Source organism: Neomonachus schauinslandi, chromosome 3, assembly GCF_002201575.2.
Source record: "Neomonachus schauinslandi chromosome 3, ASM220157v2, whole genome shotgun sequence".
NCBI classification, from domain to species: domain Eukaryota; kingdom Metazoa; phylum Chordata; class Mammalia; order Carnivora; family Phocidae; genus Neomonachus; species Neomonachus schauinslandi.
This window is the reverse complement of record NC_058405.1, coordinates 99100906-99118079: the sequence shown is the minus strand read 5'-3', so window position 1 is coordinate 99118079 and position 17174 is coordinate 99100906. Positions and strand designations below refer to the sequence as shown.

The 17174-nt window shown below is 46.7% G+C and overlaps 1 protein-coding gene across 1 annotated transcript in view; it reads right to left on the bottom strand.

The window, feature by feature from the left end:
• The window catches only part of MGAT5 (alpha-1,6-mannosylglycoprotein 6-beta-N-acetylglucosaminyltransferase), a 328495-nt gene extending 314449 nt beyond the window's left edge, over positions 1-14046 (bottom strand). The window contains exon 1 of the mRNA XM_021695798.1: positions 13942-14046. The gene's annotated coding sequence lies outside the window, so the exon portion shown is untranslated. The remainder of the gene's footprint in view (positions 1-13941) is intronic.
• Positions 14047-17174: the final 3128 nt, after the last annotated feature.

The window sequence follows — 17174 nt, the reverse complement described above, 5'->3', positions numbered from 1 at the left end:
AGACCCCTTCTCGGGATTTTTTAAAGACATAAAATGAAATACACAGGATTACGGATGAAGTCAATGATATTTAAATACAGTCACCAAAATATTCTTTAAATTGTGATATAATAACACATATGCTTGTTTATTAACGCATTAAATAACACTATCTAGCAGCAGGTGTAATAACCACCATAATTTTAAAGTATTGATATTTCAAGATATCTGTCAGACATCTATAATGTGAGATGAAAATACTGGATTTCTACTGGTGACAAAGTCACAGACAATCATAATAATACTGTGATTTATGACCAATATTCAAAAGCTAAGGATTGCTCAATTTGGGTTAGAGGTTAGTGAAAATCAAGGTGTAGTATTTTCCCATGCAAGCTCACAGCCTGAGCTTTAAGCCTGACGGAGTGGTCTGCAGTAGTTCATTTGAAACTCATGTGATAATCTGATTTAATTCCCTACACCTATGGCTCTTCCATAGGCGAGAATGATGAGGAGACCCACAACGGAGCCCTGGCCCAGCAGGAGCCAGAAACCACATAGACGGGAGGGTAGGCAGTGTGCACCATGGAGAGCCCACCATCCACACGGAGGAGCAGTATGGGGCCAACATGTCTATTCCTTTTTTCACAGTCAGCTGCACAAAATGTATGAGACACAGTTTTTTTATTTCCTAAATGGTCAGTGTTAAGAATATTTAATTCAGTTGAATCACTACGCTAGAAGAAAAAAATGACTTTACAAATCACTTTCCCAGGGGCGCCTGGGTGGCTCAGTCGTTAAGCATCTGCCTTTGGCTCAGGTCATGATCCCAGGGTCCTGGGATCGAGCCCTGCTTCGGGCTCCCTTCTCCATGGGGAGCCTGCTTCTCCCTCTCCCACTCCCCCTGCTTGTGTTCCCTCTCTCGCTGTGTCTCTCTCTGTCAAATAAATAAATAAAACCTTTAAAAAAAAAAAAAAAACAACAAATCACTTTTCCCAGTGCAGTGTTCTAACCTCTATCAGCCCTGAAGCTCCCAGCTTATAGCAAACTTCTAATACCCCTTTACTATCTCCAATCAACTTCTTAGATAACCCTCCTAAACACAATTTCAAACATACATATTTGTTGCCCTAAGAGTAATATAAATGAAAAGGAAAACAAACCTAACAGGTATTTCAATATGCAATTAGTTGGCCGAGACAGATCTAGAAGGCATAATGGGGTCATTAGTTGCTTGTGTTTTAATGTAAAATCCAAAAATGGGTCGGCTACAAATGAGGACTGGCACGGGTGACATGGTGATGCCAGGGGTGGTGTGATTTTCAAATGGGAAACATCTCTTGGTACATTTCCCAATGAAACAAAGCACAATCTTTCTTCATCAGCTGAGAAAGTCAATGCTTACCTAAAACATACAAAATGTTCTTTGTTTATGTATAAGATAGGGCCTCTAGGTTCAGACAGTAAACAGGTTTTGTTGTCCATGATTGTCTCATAGTGGGACATGGGATACATTTCGGAGTGTAAGACTGTTCCAGGGGCTCCTGAGTGGCTCAGTTGGTTAAGCGTCTGCCTTCGGCTCAGGCCATGATCCCAGGGTCCTGGGATCCACCCCCACATCAGGCTCCCTGTCCCTCCCCCCATTTGTGCACGTGCATGCGATCTCTCTCTCTCAAATAAATAAATAAAATCTTTTAAAAAAAAAAGACTGTTCCACCCATCACAGATGGTTAGCATCCCTGGTCCCCACCAATAAATGCTAGTGGCACTCCTCAATCATTAACAACCAAAACTTCCCCACAAATTTCTAAAAAGCCCCCGTAAGACTCCCTGGAGCTAGCCAAAATCCCATTGTAATTCCTAGCGCTGTCCACCTCTGGGTGATGTCAAGCTGGGCCACTGAGGAGATACTCCCCAGGAAACTGGAATTTGTGTTACAAGAAAGATTAGTCTTGCTGGGTGACTTCCCCAGTAGCTAGTGTTACCCACAGTCCTGCCTTTGGGACAAAAAGAAGCACAAGCAAGGGGAGAATTAACTAACCAGGCAGATGGACTCAAAGAGGAAGCAAAGGAGATTCCTAGGGTTCCCAGAGCCTCAAGATCCCAGGCTGCAGGAGGCTCCACGCTCCTGGAGCCCTAACATGAATTATCCACTTCTGTTGAAACAAGCTCTATCAGGTCTCTGTTGCTAGCACTCAGAAGAGTCCAACCACCTGCCTGAAATAAGGGAGGCAGCTAAGATAAAAAATACTCACGGGGTGCCTGGGTAGCTCAGTCAGGTGAGCGTCTAACTTTGGCTCAGGGTCCTGGGACCAGGCCAGCATAGGGCTCCACACTCAGTGGGGAGTCTGCTTCTCCCTCTTCCTCTGCACCTCCCCCTGCTTGCGAGCACTCTCTCTCAGATAAATAAAAACAAATACTCAAAAGAATCTATTCTAATGTCAAAGAAACCACCTTTATTAGGGGACATTTCTCAGATCTTATCTAAACTCTTCATGCTGTATTTGAAGCTCATTTATTTTGATTTCTTTCTCACTGCCAATAAATAAATGAGCCAGTGACCATTCTTCACCTGGTATTTCAGATTTTAGAAAGATGCATTCAGATCCTTCCGAAGCCTTTTCTGCCTCAGCTCCCTTTCATCAATCTCATCAGCCATACGACATAAATAACATTGTTGTCCCTACTTGACAGGTTTGGAAAATTTAGGTGTCAGAAAAATTTGGTCTTTAAGGACCTAACTAGGTCTGAATGAAAAAAATAATTTTTTCCAAAGTCTTTCTAACACCCAAAATCCATGATTTAATGTGTTTAAATTTTATTATGCTCAGGAATAATACCACCCTAATTCAGAAATGTGGCAATAAGGACAAACTGCCAGAAAGGTGTGGTAAAAAGAAGCTACCTCTGTTTCTCTCCCACTTCCACTAATGGACTCCATTATATCACACCAAAAAAAAAAAGGCACTGCTGCAATCTAATGAATAAATAACTAGCACTTGACTGGAATCTGTGTCCATTTTAATTCCAGCTAGTTTCCACAAGAAAGCCTCATTTAAATTAGAAAAGGGGGGGCACATAATATTACTTAAAAATGAAACATTTTAGAAATGTTCCAAAAGTGTCCTATATAAGCCAGTCAGGTATAATGTTAAATCCCAAAAACAGTAATTGTTGAATCTAAGTAAACAGAGGAGAGATTCTGAGTATGACACAGGAAAAGGGGTAGTTCACATGTGACAGATTTGTTTAGTGTAATTTCCAGAAGAATATCAGGAGAGCTAAAGGTCACTTGAACGGTGTCTTCTAAAATGGGGGGGTTGCAACTAACTGATGGGTTATAAAATCAGTTCAGTGCAAGGGTCAGAAAACTTCTTCAAGAGCCAGGTAGTAAATACTTCAGGCTCTGCAGGCCAGATAATCTCTGTCACAACTACTCAACTCTGCCACTGGGGCTTGAAAGCTGCCATAAACAATACATGAGCAAACAGGAGTAGCTGGGTTCTTATAAAACTTTATAAAATCAGCAGCAGGAGTGCTGACTCCTGATCAGCATTTTTTAAGTCCACGAAATAGAACAGAAAGCATCTGAGGGCATCAGAAGCAGACGGGTAGATACTGTGTCTTGAAACTCTTCTTGCTGTTATATACATGGATATATGAGTTAGGAGTTAATATGCATTTCTTACTGTACACTGGGGGCCAAAGCCAGTGTGCTAGAAATAAATAGTTTGAGGAGGAAAAGCAAGTCTGCTTTGGACTTAAACTGATAAGAATCTAAAAGACATTCATGTTAAAAAAAAAAAAAAAGGAAGATAAAAGGATAGATACCGACGTGGATGGAACTGGAGGGTGTTATGCTGAGCGAAATAAGTCAATCAGAGAAAGACATGTATCATATGACCTCACTGATATGAGGAATTCTTAATCTCAGGAAACAAACTGAGGGTTGCTGGAGTGGTGGGGGGTGGGAGGGGGTGGCTGGGTGATAGACATTGGGGAGGGTATGTGCTATGGTGAGCGCTGTGAAGTGTGCAAGACTGTTGAATCACAGACCTGTACCTCTGAAGCAAATAATACATTATATGTTAAAAGAAAAAGAAGAAGAAGAAGAAGATAGCAGGAGGGGAAGAATGAAGGGGGGGAAATCGGACGGGGAGACGAACCATGAGAGCCGATGGACTCTGAAAAACAAACTGAGGGTTCTGGGGTGGGGGGGGAGGATGGGTTAGCCTGGTGATGGGTATTAAAGAGGGCACGTTCTGCATGGAGCACTGGGTGTTATACACAAACAATGAATCACGGAACACTACATCAAAAACTAATGATGTAATGTATGGTGATTAACATAACAATAAAAAATTTAAAAAAAAAGGATAGATACCATGGGCAAGTTCTTGAGCCTAAAGTATAACCTTAAAAGAATATTTTAAAATGTATTAAATTTTTCCAAAGAATATTAACTAGTTATGAGCAGTCCAAAATGATCTTCAAAAGGACTCTAAAAATACTTCTGATGCTATTCAAACACCTGATATGAGGTGTGTATCAGTTAGCAGCTGCTGTATAACAAACTTCCCCAGAACTCAGTGGCTTAAAACAACCATCGATTATTTCTACAACTCTATGGGTTAGCTGGGTGGCTCTGGTGATCTAGGACAGGCTTAACTGATCTTGCAAGACATGCTCAGGAGACCTGGAGCACCCAACAGTTCAGCTGCGGGCTGGCTGGTCTAGGGTAGCCTCGGCTGACACCACTTGGCTCATCCCCATGTGTCTCTCAGAACTCTCCATCCGGCTAGCCTGGGCATGTTCTCACAGCGGTGGCAGGGATCTGAGACAGCAAGCCCAACTGTGTAAAAGGCACTCAGAAACACGCAGGCTCTTTTAAACTCTGTTTACAGGACGTTTGCTAACGTCCCACTAGCCAAAGCATCACATGGCCAATCCCAGTGGTGGGGGAGGGAAGGAAGGGGGACTACAGAGTTATAAGGCAAGAAGTGTAGATACATGGAGGCCATTAACTGGGGCCATTAGCGCAATCAATCTACCACAGGCAATATTTACTGTTTGTCATCACCTTGGCAGAAGCAGAGAGATTTGACATTATTTTACATTTCCCCATTACTGTTTCTCATTTTGTTTTTCCATTATCACTTCGGAGGCAGAAAGGCAGAGTGAAAAGAACCCAGGCTTTGGAATCAGTGAGATCCACTTTCACATCCTGGCTCCAACACTTCTGGCTTCATGACCCTGGGCAAGTCCCCTCTGCCCCTCGGTTTCCTCAGTGCAGGAGGACTGCTGATACCGCACAAGCCTGAACTCGTAAATGTGCACAGCTCCACGTCTGACCACAGCAGAACTCAAATCCTAAATACTGGGTTTTACAAACAGTCCATTTTAATATAGTCAAAAAAGATGAGGGAAATAAGCAAATTTCCTATGACACTAAAGTTCCTTGACAGAAAGGAGGGGTTCTACATAAAGAGTTAAAAAAAACATTTCTTTACAGAGTTTTGAGCACTGTGGGAGGCATAAAAATGGCCCCAGAGATGTTCATGTCCTAATCCCTGGAACCTGTGAATGTTACCTTACAGGACACATAGGATTACATTAAGGACCTTGAGATGAGGAGATTATCCCGGATTATCCGGGTGGGCCCAATCTGATCACACAGATCCTTAATATCAGAGAAACTTTCCCAGCTGTGGTCAAGGAGCCAGGCTGATGGCAGAGGAACAAGAACTCACCTCAGCATTACTGGTTTCGATGGTGGAGGAAGGGGGCACAAGCCTATGAACGTGGGCTGCCTCTAGAAGCTGAAAGAGGCGAGGAATTGGATTCTTCCCTAGAGCTTCCAGAAGGAGCAGACACTGGATCTTAGCCACAGAGGCCTGTGTTGGATCTCTGACCTACAGAATTATAAAATAAATTTATATTGCCTTAAGCCACTAAATTTGCAGTTGTTACAGCAGTAACAGAAGGACTGCATAATCTTGTAATCTTTATACTAAAGGTTGACAATAAGGGAACCGAAAAGTCTCTCTTGAAGCCACTGGAGTGGGAGGAAGAAACTGGAACTTGGAGAACACTAACTAGGCATGGCATCAAAAATGGAAAGCTGTATCTGATTCTGGTTATAGGGGCAATTAGAGAAAATGTATTATGATAGAATAAGCAACTCAGAAAATGCTTTATTGCAGTCTATAGGGAAGTGCAATAAAATCATTACCCATACAATCTTCAAAGATGTCCTAGCTATAGCTCTGACAAGCATGTGCTAGGGAAAAGCCATATTAACAAAATGTTTCCACACAAACTTTCTAGAGACTTCTTTTAACTGATAGCTGCTCCAGATCTGCAGCTCCAATCTGATCACTCCTACTTCCTTTTGTAGATAATATGACAATAGGGTAATATGCCCTATCGGTATATACACATGGACGGACACACATACACACACACACACACCCTATTTCACACAGAGTCCCGATTTAATGGGTCCATAAGCCCATGAATTATGCTCACAGTAAGGGAGAAAAAAATGTCTACAAAAAGTCCACTGATGGATTTAAACAACAGAACCGTAAACAAGCACAACCAAACAGGCCCTCCAAGCTAGGAAAACACCTCAGCCTATGAAGGACAGATTAAAGAAGTGGAGTTAGATAAGCAGGCTGAGCTTAGCCAAGAAGGCACACTAGAAGAATCCCACAGATGTAGGAGAAGCTGAGATGCCTCTTTGACACATGAGGAACCGGACTCACAGAACACTGAATTGACCTACATGAAGACAGCCAGCTGACTGCAGAGGCTGGCCTGCCATGGTGGCAGTTTACCCATGATGCCCGGCTGCACCGTTGATCATGTGACTGGTCATGTGCACAGGCCCTGTGCCAGGCAATGGAGCTTCCAGTGTGCCTTCTACAGTTCCATACTCCTTTCTGAAAAGCCCGTGGGCTAAGATGTATTGTTTTTTTAAACCAACCTAGGAAAAAAAACTTGCCCTTTCTGAAGCTTATTGGCCAGGGGAAAAGAAAAAAAGGCAAATAAAGAATGGTGAATCTACAGAAGAAAAATGATAACATTCACCCGAGAGAATTCTATCTGTACATTCTAACTAATGGATGACGAATGATCATCCACAAAATGTCACCTCTGGAGGCCCTTCCCCTCCAAATCCCCACTTAGTGCTGCCACTAACCCTGGTGGCTCTGAAAAATTAGAAGAGAGGAGGCAAGGGAAATCCCATGGAAGTACAGAAGAAATACAAAGAAAAGCACTGAAGGGACACAGAAATATCATACTTTGCATGAGGTAGAGATAATCCTCTCCTAACCAAGATGCGTAAGAGAAAGAGTCGGTCATTTAGAAAACTCCTTGGCATGAACACTAGTAAATAAAAAAAAATCGGAACTGAAAATAACAGATGGTTAAGGAAAAAAAAAAAAGCAGCTACAGGGAGATTGATATCAAACTCTCTGTTCTTTGAATGTAGTTGTTTCGCAGGAAGCTGTAATGAAGGTATGTACACAGAATTTGGCCCAGCTTGTGGCCGGGTAAGTCCTTAGCCACTTTCCCCAGGGCACTGTGCCACAGAACCACAGAACTCTGGGAGCCTGGTCATCTTCTGCTCTTTGAATCTCAATTCCCCAAAGGAAAAAAACAGCTTCACTAGGGGAAACAGGTTATTTCTAGGCTGAGAAGTAAGGACCAAGGCTTTTTATTTCTAAATATACAAAAATAAACATCCCTAAAGAAGAGTGATAATAAAGGGTTGGTTCTTCTTAGGTAAACATCTCAACTGTATACTGAAGGGAGTCTACCAGCAAAAGCAAAAACAACTTGAGTGTTTCCTCAATCTTTTTTATTCAGTAAGGGAATTTTCTTTCTTTATTCCACACCTCCTTTGCCATATGTAGAGGATTATACAACGTCAGGACTGAACAGAACTTTGGAGCTCATTCAATCCCCTCTTACTTTTCAACATAAGAACTGAGGCCCAAAGTGGTCACATGGGCTGCATTAATGTGTTCTTCATTTGCATACTGCCTCCCAACTGAACTGAACTCTTCCATGTGGGCCCTGACCAGAACTAGACTTTAAACTCCTTGAGCAGCTAGGGACTATTTGTTAACCAGAAATGTTCAGAATCAGGAATAGGCAGGGGTCCTGGTTTGCCCCGTGTAATCCTGGTCACATGGAAGGAGTAAAATGAAGGGAAATGGTGCTTGCTGTCACAGCCAACTGGAAGACTCCACGAAGTACGGTGATCCCAGTGGTCAGAGGAATATTTTCCAAGGCCTCAGCAGTCTTTCCAGGATTCCACAGACACTGTGGGAATGTCCTCACTGGCTCTTTATTGGAACTGTTAAGAAATAGCCCTGAGGCCCCTGCCAGGTCACCTCTTGCCTACCCCATGCTCCTGTAGAGTTGAAATCAATGCTGAGCCCTAAGACACACACATACACACACACACACGCACACACACAAAGAGAAGCAGGGAGAGAACATAAGAGTGAAATGCGGAGGCACCTGGGTGGCTCAGTCTGTTAAGCGTCTGCCTTTGGCTCAGGTCATGATCCCAGGGTCCTGGGATCGAGTCCCATGTCAGGCTCCCTGCTCAGTGGGAAGCCTGCTTCTCCCTCTCCCACTCCCCCTGCTTGTGTTCCCTCTCTCGCTGTCTCTCTCTCTGTCAAATAAATAAAAATAAAAATAATAAAATCTTAAAAAAAAAAAAAAAGAGTGAATGTAAAATCCATCCCAGACTGTATTCTTAAGATGTCAAACTTAAGGACATGAAGAAGGGGACATGTCACTTAAAGGCATAATTTAAGTTGCTCAGATTCTCCCATTTGGGGATGGTGAAAAGATCTAGACAAACCACCTGCTCCCCACCAGATTCTAAGGTGAAGTTGGATATGAGCTCACAGGCACAGGGAGGTTCTAGGAGGGGGAGGGGCAGATGCCAAATGACCAGCGCATTTGCTTCCTGAATCATTTCTACAAACAAAGGAGGCACACAACTGTTATCAGTTGTTATCAATTGTTCCTGTGGGACCAAGGGTCAGAACTGAAACCCAGCTTTGTCACTGCTGCCCACTGGCTGATGAGACTTCAAGTAAGCCCTTCTCGCTCTCTACACCGCGATGCCCTTGGCTAGAAAGAGAAGAAATCCAGAAGGATCTCCCCGAGCTGCTTTCCAACTCCTGAACGTCTAAGGCTCCTCTTGGCTTTGGTTGGAAAGAAAGTGCTGACAGCTCAGGATGAGGTTGCTAGCCTTAACTAAGCATAGTCCAGCTAATATGGACTCTGGACCTAGCCCACCCGCGTTCAAATCCTCACCCTGTCACTTGCTAGCTGTGTGTGACCACAGCCAGGTTTCACAACCTCACAAACGTCTCATGTCCCAATATATAAACTGGGAATGACAACAGTGCCCACCTTATCATTGTAGGGAGTAGTAAAGGAAAGAGGAAAGAAACATATGCAATCAGGTCAATTACAGAAGGTAAATTTTTTCATCCCATCTCTATGGTCCTGCCCACCTCTTGACATTTCTCCACAAGGACACGTAATATCTGTGACGATCACCAACACAACACACACCCATGAGTGGACTGAGACACGAAAGAGATCCAACACTATTACCGTGGAAGACTGTTCTGTGTAGGATACTTAGGAAAAGCATCTTACCAGTGTGACAGGACTTATAAGCCCTCTGTGCTCAGAACGACACCACTAAGGAGTGCAGCTGAGACAGGAGTGGGTGGGCGGCACACATTCCCTCCAGGGCCAGCCACAAAAAATCACAGAGGGATGCAAAAGTGAGGCTGTTAATCTATTCTAGGGGTAACCTTAAAGGGCCGACTTTTTCTTTTTTTAGTAAATCAAATGCAAACACCAGTATTTAACTCTTACAAGTAATAAAGTACTTGAATACACCTCACTCCTAAGTGCATGGGCAACAGGATGGAGAAACACTCCTCAGCCATCCTTGAGAACCACCCCAGCTGGGGCCAAGGTCCGGCAGGCCTCAACAAAAGCATGGCAGGGGAGGGGGGGAAGGGGGGCAGTTTACAGGGAGAACTCCACCAAACCCGGCCATAGCAGCTTATCCCCCTTGCCTGTGCTGATTTTTCAGGCTGGACAAACGGCCTTGAAAGGAAGGCTCCTGTTCTCTTTCCAGAAGGTCATGTATTCGGATAAGAGAGCTCTGGGAGTTTGAAGAACTAAAGCGATCCTTCCAACCCCTCTCATGCACACATACAGCTTTCCAGATGTGATAAAGTCAGGAAAACATGAATTTAATTGTAGCAGTGAAAAAGCAAACAAATAAATAAAACGGCCCACAGAAGCAAACGGAGCTCAAGTCCCCACGCTTCCAGCTGAGAGAACATAGTTAAAGTACTAAGGCTCCTGGGACCCACCTTGGCTACCTTCCAAGAACTATTAGTTTGCATTAACACACAGAAAGAGAAGGTCAGATAAATTAAAAGTTCAAAAGGTAATTTTGAAGAAGGACATCTTTATCCTCAGCCCCAGCACAGGGCATGGCTCATGGCGCTGCAGGACAAACTCACTCAATGAACACACCTGCAGCAGGCAGAGGTCACATGGTGCTCCGATTCTTGATGTTAAAACAAGATGCCATATAGAATAGGGACAAGACCTAGATTAGAAACTTCAAGAAGGGTTGGGGAGCTCGCTACTCAATTTCCAACACATTAAAAAGTACAACCGTCTTCTGGTTCTTAAGAGTGACTCTATACTTCAAAGCCACTTATGAACTTTAAAGGCAGACCAGTAAAACTTGCACTGACAAGCATCGAATTTATTTGTGACCCAAACCTCTCAACTGTTCCTAGATTCTGGAACACATACATCTTCCGTCAGCCAAAACTCTCAGTTTTCACCTGACACAAGGACCCTTTCTCAAACTTTGACATACACAACAAACCCCCAGAGACAAAGCTCCTGACAGTATGTGCTTTCCTGGGATTTCCTATAATAATATCCACACAGGAAGCCCCTCACCCCCCCCACCACCCCACCTTTCTAGAGCCAGGAGGCCAAGACACACAAGGAAGAGGGAATAAAATGAGTCCGCACTGCTTTTTACATCTCTTGGGAAGGAGCAGGGCAACCACCTGCCTGGATGACCACAGAGTGAGAAAGGACATGAACTTCCCAACGCAAGTCTCACGATCACTGCTCCACGCAGTTTTCTGGACATCTCGGCCGGGCACACTGGACACTGTCTGTCCCCTGCTAAAATCAATCTGAGGGTGACACTGCAGTGACTTAGATCCCAAGCCACAGGGAGCATTTGGAAAGGTGGTGTTAAATGACTGACATCTATTAGGGATCCTGAGGAGCTACACTTCTCGGGGGAGGAGCCAAAGCCCCCACCCCGCTAGAATCACAGGGGACTCTGGCATTTCCATGCTTTTGGAGGCCAGCTGGGCAGAAGGCTGCTTTAGTTATTTTTAAACAGAGAAAACTGAATGGGAAGGGAGAAAATTTGAATTCCTATGATCTCCTGAGGTCCCTTCCAGCTCCAAGATGCTACTGAAGAACATTGCATATGCACATACTTCTTTATAAAAACGTATATACACACACATATGTGTGAATATATATATGTACTGTATTCACACCTCAAACACAAAGCACTTGAAATGTGCGCTGCTGAGATCAAAAAGCCCATGAGCTGCTTTGGCAGCGGGGCTGGGGTGCACAGATGCCATTGGCAGATCTGGGCAGAGCCCCCAGCGCTCATGCCATCCCTGTCCGCCTAAACACCAACCCAACCAGCAGCTGCCTGGTGTAGATGCAAACCCCGCAAAGCTCCAAACCAGGAATGCAGACTCCTTTCTCCTACTGACTCCAGGCCTAAGTGTCTCAAACCCAGGCAAGTTGGAACAAAGGTGAAGACCAGAGGAAGAGCCTAAACCTGAAGTCCAGCCACCCAGTTCTGCCAGAGTCAAGTGTCAGGCAGAGGAGCTCCCTTCTCCTCTTGTCCCAGCTCCTAAAAGGGGCAAAAATGGCACCTTCTTCCCCCTCCTCTATCACTCCGTTTTTCAGGACCTCTCCACTTCACTCTGACTACCCGGACAGCAAGCTGGTAACTGGAGAAAACTACAAAAGCCTCTAGAAAATAGAGCTTCGCTCTAATCCTAGCAGTGCCAAAGTTAAGGGCGCTTATCTCAGCCTTGAACAATAACAATAAAAAGAATTTGTAGGGAAGAAGCAAGTGGGGGGTGGTGGTGAAAATCATTTATCAAGACAGATCTGTGATGGGTTTGCCTATCAGGAAAAACTGTTTTTTGATTTCTTGAATTAAAAACAAGGCAGTTCTGATCCTGCGTCAAGGCTCAAGATACGGGTGATAGAGTTGCTAACATGGTGGTGGTTTGTGGGGGGAGGTGCTCTCGGACTAAAATCCAACCAAGTCCCTCAGGTCCTGACAATGAACACAGGCGGGGACACCGACTTCCCACTTGCCTCTCTTTACAATGAGATCCTGCCGCTACTACTCGAATCTGAGTGTTTCCAGGTGCACTGTTGCCATTCCACCCGAACCCCATACACACCTCAGCTTTCCCCTCCCCAACTTCACAGCTCCGTAAGTGCCCAACCTTCCCTAACTGGGCTGCCAGAGCCGGGTGTTCACAACAGTGTCCGCCCCGCGCCGGGCTTGGCAATCAGTGTCGGGAGCACCGGGCCCTAGACCTCGACCCCGGCATCTCTGAAAACGTAAGCATCGCCTGCTTCGAGCTGAGCACCCCGCTGGCGCTCCGAACGAGGCTGGACAATGCAAGCGCCACCTCTTCCCTCTCCCGCGCGGTAGCTACGAAACCACGGCTTTGTGTGTGACAGCAAGTGTGTGCGCGAACGTCCCCGGCTCACACACCCCCTTCCACCCAGTCTGCTCCCGGCGCGGGGTCCGTGCGCTCGGCGAGTGCACAGAGAGCGAGTCCACCAGGCCAGCGGCCGCACCGCCAGGCCTCTGGCCTCCCGGCCTCGGACCTGGCCTCAGGGAGCGGGGGATGACATCCACACCCCCGTTCCCAGCCGCGGAGGCGGTTGGCGCGAGCAGCGCTGGGATCTGAGCAAAAGCGAAGCAGGGGCCAGGGGCACGAAAGGGCGACAGGCGGGCGCCGCGTCCCCCCACCCGCGCGCTCGCTCGCCCCCAACTTAGCACGCCGTGGACCCGGAGGGGGGCCCACAGGGGCCGGGGCGGCTCGCTACTCGGCAGGAAGTTCCCAGGGCCGCACTGAGCATGCTCTCGGGGAGTGTGTGCGCGGGTGTGGGCTCTGCGCTCCCCGCAGCCTCTCCGGCCGGGCAGCCTCGCGGAGCGCCCTGACGGGGTCGCGGGCGGGCGACCGGCCCCAAGGGATTAGGGGGTTCCCCCGGGCTTCCCTGGTACCCCAGCCCCGAGCGTCGGTCCGTCGCATCCCTCCTCTTCTGGGCCTCGGGCCAGCCTCCCTTCTTCTTCCTCCCCACCGGCCGTTGGCTGAGCCCGCCCTGCGCGCCCCGGTCCCGGAGACCCCAGCCCGGCCCACAGCCGCAGCGTGACCCCACCAGGCTCCTCCGCGGTCCGAGCGCCCATCTGCCATCCCCAGCCCGCGCCACCAAAGCCTCCTCTGGACAGTCCCTTAAAAAGCCCACAAGCCTCTTCCCCAAGGGCCCTGGGGGCCTGCTGTTTCTCTTCGGGAGGGCTGCCCCAGGCAGGTGGGCGCTTCAAGGCGCGTCCCCCGCTGCACTCCCGGGTCCCGCAGAGCGGCCGCAGCCAGGGCACCCACGCAGGCGGCAGGCGGAAGCCCCCGGCCGCACCGCCCTCGGTGTAGGCTCTCCCCGCCGGCGCCCAGCTCCCCGCGCCCTCCGCAGTCCCTCTGCGTGCATCTCCCCACGGGGATGGCGAGCCCGACGCGATCGCCCCGACCCAGTGGCTCTCACCTCCTTGTTGAACAGCAGCAGTAGCAGCAGGGAGCGCCCGCCAGCCGCCGTCCCCGCGGGGCCCACGACGAGGCGGGGTACGGGGTCGCGGCGCCCCGAGCCTGCGGCGCGGCTACCTGGGCTGGATCGCGCCCGGGGCCGCCGCGGCTGCCGCGGGAGCCGCAGGGCCGCCGCCGAGCGGGCCGCGGCAGGGACGGTCTGCAAACTCCCAGCCCTGGCGGGGCCGCGCGCGGCGCGTCCACACACAGCCCGGACGCGGTAGCTACGCTCCTCGGGGGCTCAGCCTAGCAGGGCGGGAGTCTGTCCGCAATTTCTCCCAACACCTCCCAACCCAACGTCTCCAACTTCTCCCCGCTTCTGGCTCGAGGCACTTGAAGGCAGGGATTCTGGCCGGGGACGTTCGGCAAACTCCCCGCCCTCCCAGGCAGAGCGCTCAGCCAATTCGGAACGCCCCAGCTTCTCAGGGGCCGTCTGCAAACTCTCAACTCTGTCGGAGAGGACTTTTAGCAACCTTTCAGTCCCGCAGCCCAAAGCGAGAAAGGAGCGAGGGAGACAGGTTAATCTCCGCCATAAGCAATATGCTAGCAAGGTCGGGGATAGTGTGTCAATACTCATATGACAAAGCATCCTCTAGAGTGGTGCAGTCCAGGGGCCTCGAAGCACCAGAGGCCCTCTACCAGTGAAGCCCAGTGAGGGACGACTGGGGGCTCCCCCATTTGCAGGTGCATACAGGAAACTGAATGTGTTTCCTTCCTAGAATGTGTTATAGGTAGCCATTGAGTCTACCACTTGGTTTTTGTGACCTTGGACAAGTCACTTAACCATTTGAATTCAGCCTCTTTATCTATGAGCATAATGCTGCCTCAGGAGCCTATTTTGAAGATGAAAGAAAGCATATGTAAAGTACTTAGGTACACTTGGCATACAGTAGGCGCTCGATAAATGAATTCCATTTCTTTCTTTTTCTTCCTCCCGCCCTTGGATTCTATGAACACGCTGGATGAGCTAGCTGAACACTGTACTATTGTAAATTCAAAACGAAATAAAACGCATCGCATGCCCTGAAGGTGCCACAAACATTGACTGACAGGACATATTAAATCCAACCAAGCCCCGGAAGAGATAGTCATACATGTACATCAGAACTTTATAGATCATTGTTAAGTAGGATCTAGAAGGGAGGGAGAATGGCCTGGTGGATCACCTAAGGGTCAACATGACAAGGTTCATAACCCCAGCACGTTTCAGGCTGTGTAACCAGTCACTACATCAGGTGACTGTATGAGAATTATGCCCAACTTCCCCTTACCTTCCCTGTGGGATTTTTCCACCCTGATTTCACTGTCCTTCCTGGGGTCTTCTGTCTTGAATTTAGATCACCCTACTCTGCTGCCCACACTCCTCAACAGAGACATTTAAAAACTGAGGATCACGAAATTTTTAGACCCTAGAAATGACTTAGCTCAACTTTCTCATTTTGTGAGTTCTCAGGGCCACCCAAGGGTTAGGGAAGTCTCCAGACTCCAGGATCTTGGTAGATCACACTTCATGGTCTCTCCTGCATTGAGCTAGCTCTGGCTCAAGGCACATTAGGCCGGTCCTACCTTTAACTTCAAGCTCAAGGAAAAGGCTCTAACATTTTTTGACCAGATGAGCCCCAACTTTTCAGCCACTTGGATCCTCAGCTGTCAGAAACTGTCCAGGTGATATTTGAGAGCCCCAAGGAAATCTGCATGGGCAGGACTATTCCTCTTCAAAAGACCTTTTGGTGAAATCCCAGGAACGTTGGGAGGCATGCATTTTCCTCAGTCCCTTGTTAGAAAAGGTCTCACAGCTCTAAGGGCACGGGGAGGGAAATAGAAGAATAGTGACATCTGGTGGCCAAGACCTTCTGTGCTCTGAATACGGATGGTGCAGATTCTAATACTAATAGATTTGCTTCAGAGCCAAGTTCCAGCGGGTAGTTAATAACTGTACCACCTGGTTACCTAGGGATTTCTGAAAGACATCAGTCATTCAAACACTGCAGACCCACTGCTATAGAGGAAATTACATATGGTTATTATTTCAGGATCTTGTTAAAAAATGTATGTGTATATAGAAAAAGTGTAAGGGTGTGATATTCACATGTACACACATTATGTGTATTTGTATGATACAAATATATTTAGATTATATATCTTCTACTTATTTGTATAAATAATATACTTACAATGCCTTTGAAGGACATTAATACTATCTCCATTGTTTTTCTTACAAAGTTAAGATTATAATTTACATTAATAATTACTAAAGGTCATTGCTTTTAGATGTAAAGATGCTTACTAAGATGGAGTTGTATATTTCATCATGTCCTCTCAAGAGAGAATTCCTTGCAAACTTAGAGAGGAAGAAAATAGCACAGTGGGATTTTAATAGTGAAAGCCCCGGCTGATGATGGTCAAGGTCATGCTTACCTGATGAATAGTGATTGATTTTTAGCATTTCCACCACTTGTAAACAAGGGATGTTAGGTTAAAAAAAGGAAGATATTTGGGATTACTTCATAACAATGCAACAGTGTCTATTGGTATTGCTAAGTCTGCTCTACTTCTTTCCATATATTTGTCCCGTGTAACATACTTTAGATAATTGCCCAATTATAAATGTAGAAAACACAACTCTGTCCATACAAGCAAGTCCATTGTTTCTCAGCATCTCTTACTAAGCTCTATGTGAATTTTACTGATCCTCGTAACAACTCATGGAGCAGATTTACTATACCCATTTTATAGAAGAAACAGCTAAGACTTGGAAAAGCTATGTAATATGCCCACCCACAGGCACTGTAGGTTAGGGCCAGAGTCAGGATTGAACCCAGTTTTCCCAACTCCAGAGCCCACAAATCTTTCCATTACACTATGTTGCCCATCCCCAGGAAACCAGGAAGAAATGAAGATCAAGACAGAAATCACTCTGAAGAGTACACTAAAAACTAAAAGGGATATTTAAGGCACTAAACACACACCACATTTCTTAACCTATTCAAGTTATATGAAAATTATAAGCAACAAAGTAACAACTGTGTGTGTAAACCTTACAAAGCTGGGACCATGTGATTCAGTCTTGAGGCAGATCTCTGTGAAATAAAAAAATGTTTTGTTTTGTTTTGTTTCGTTTTGTTTTCCTGCTCAGGACCTGAGCTATCTTTAACAGCTTGGGAATTATGCACTATGGAATCCCAGTAGAAGGTA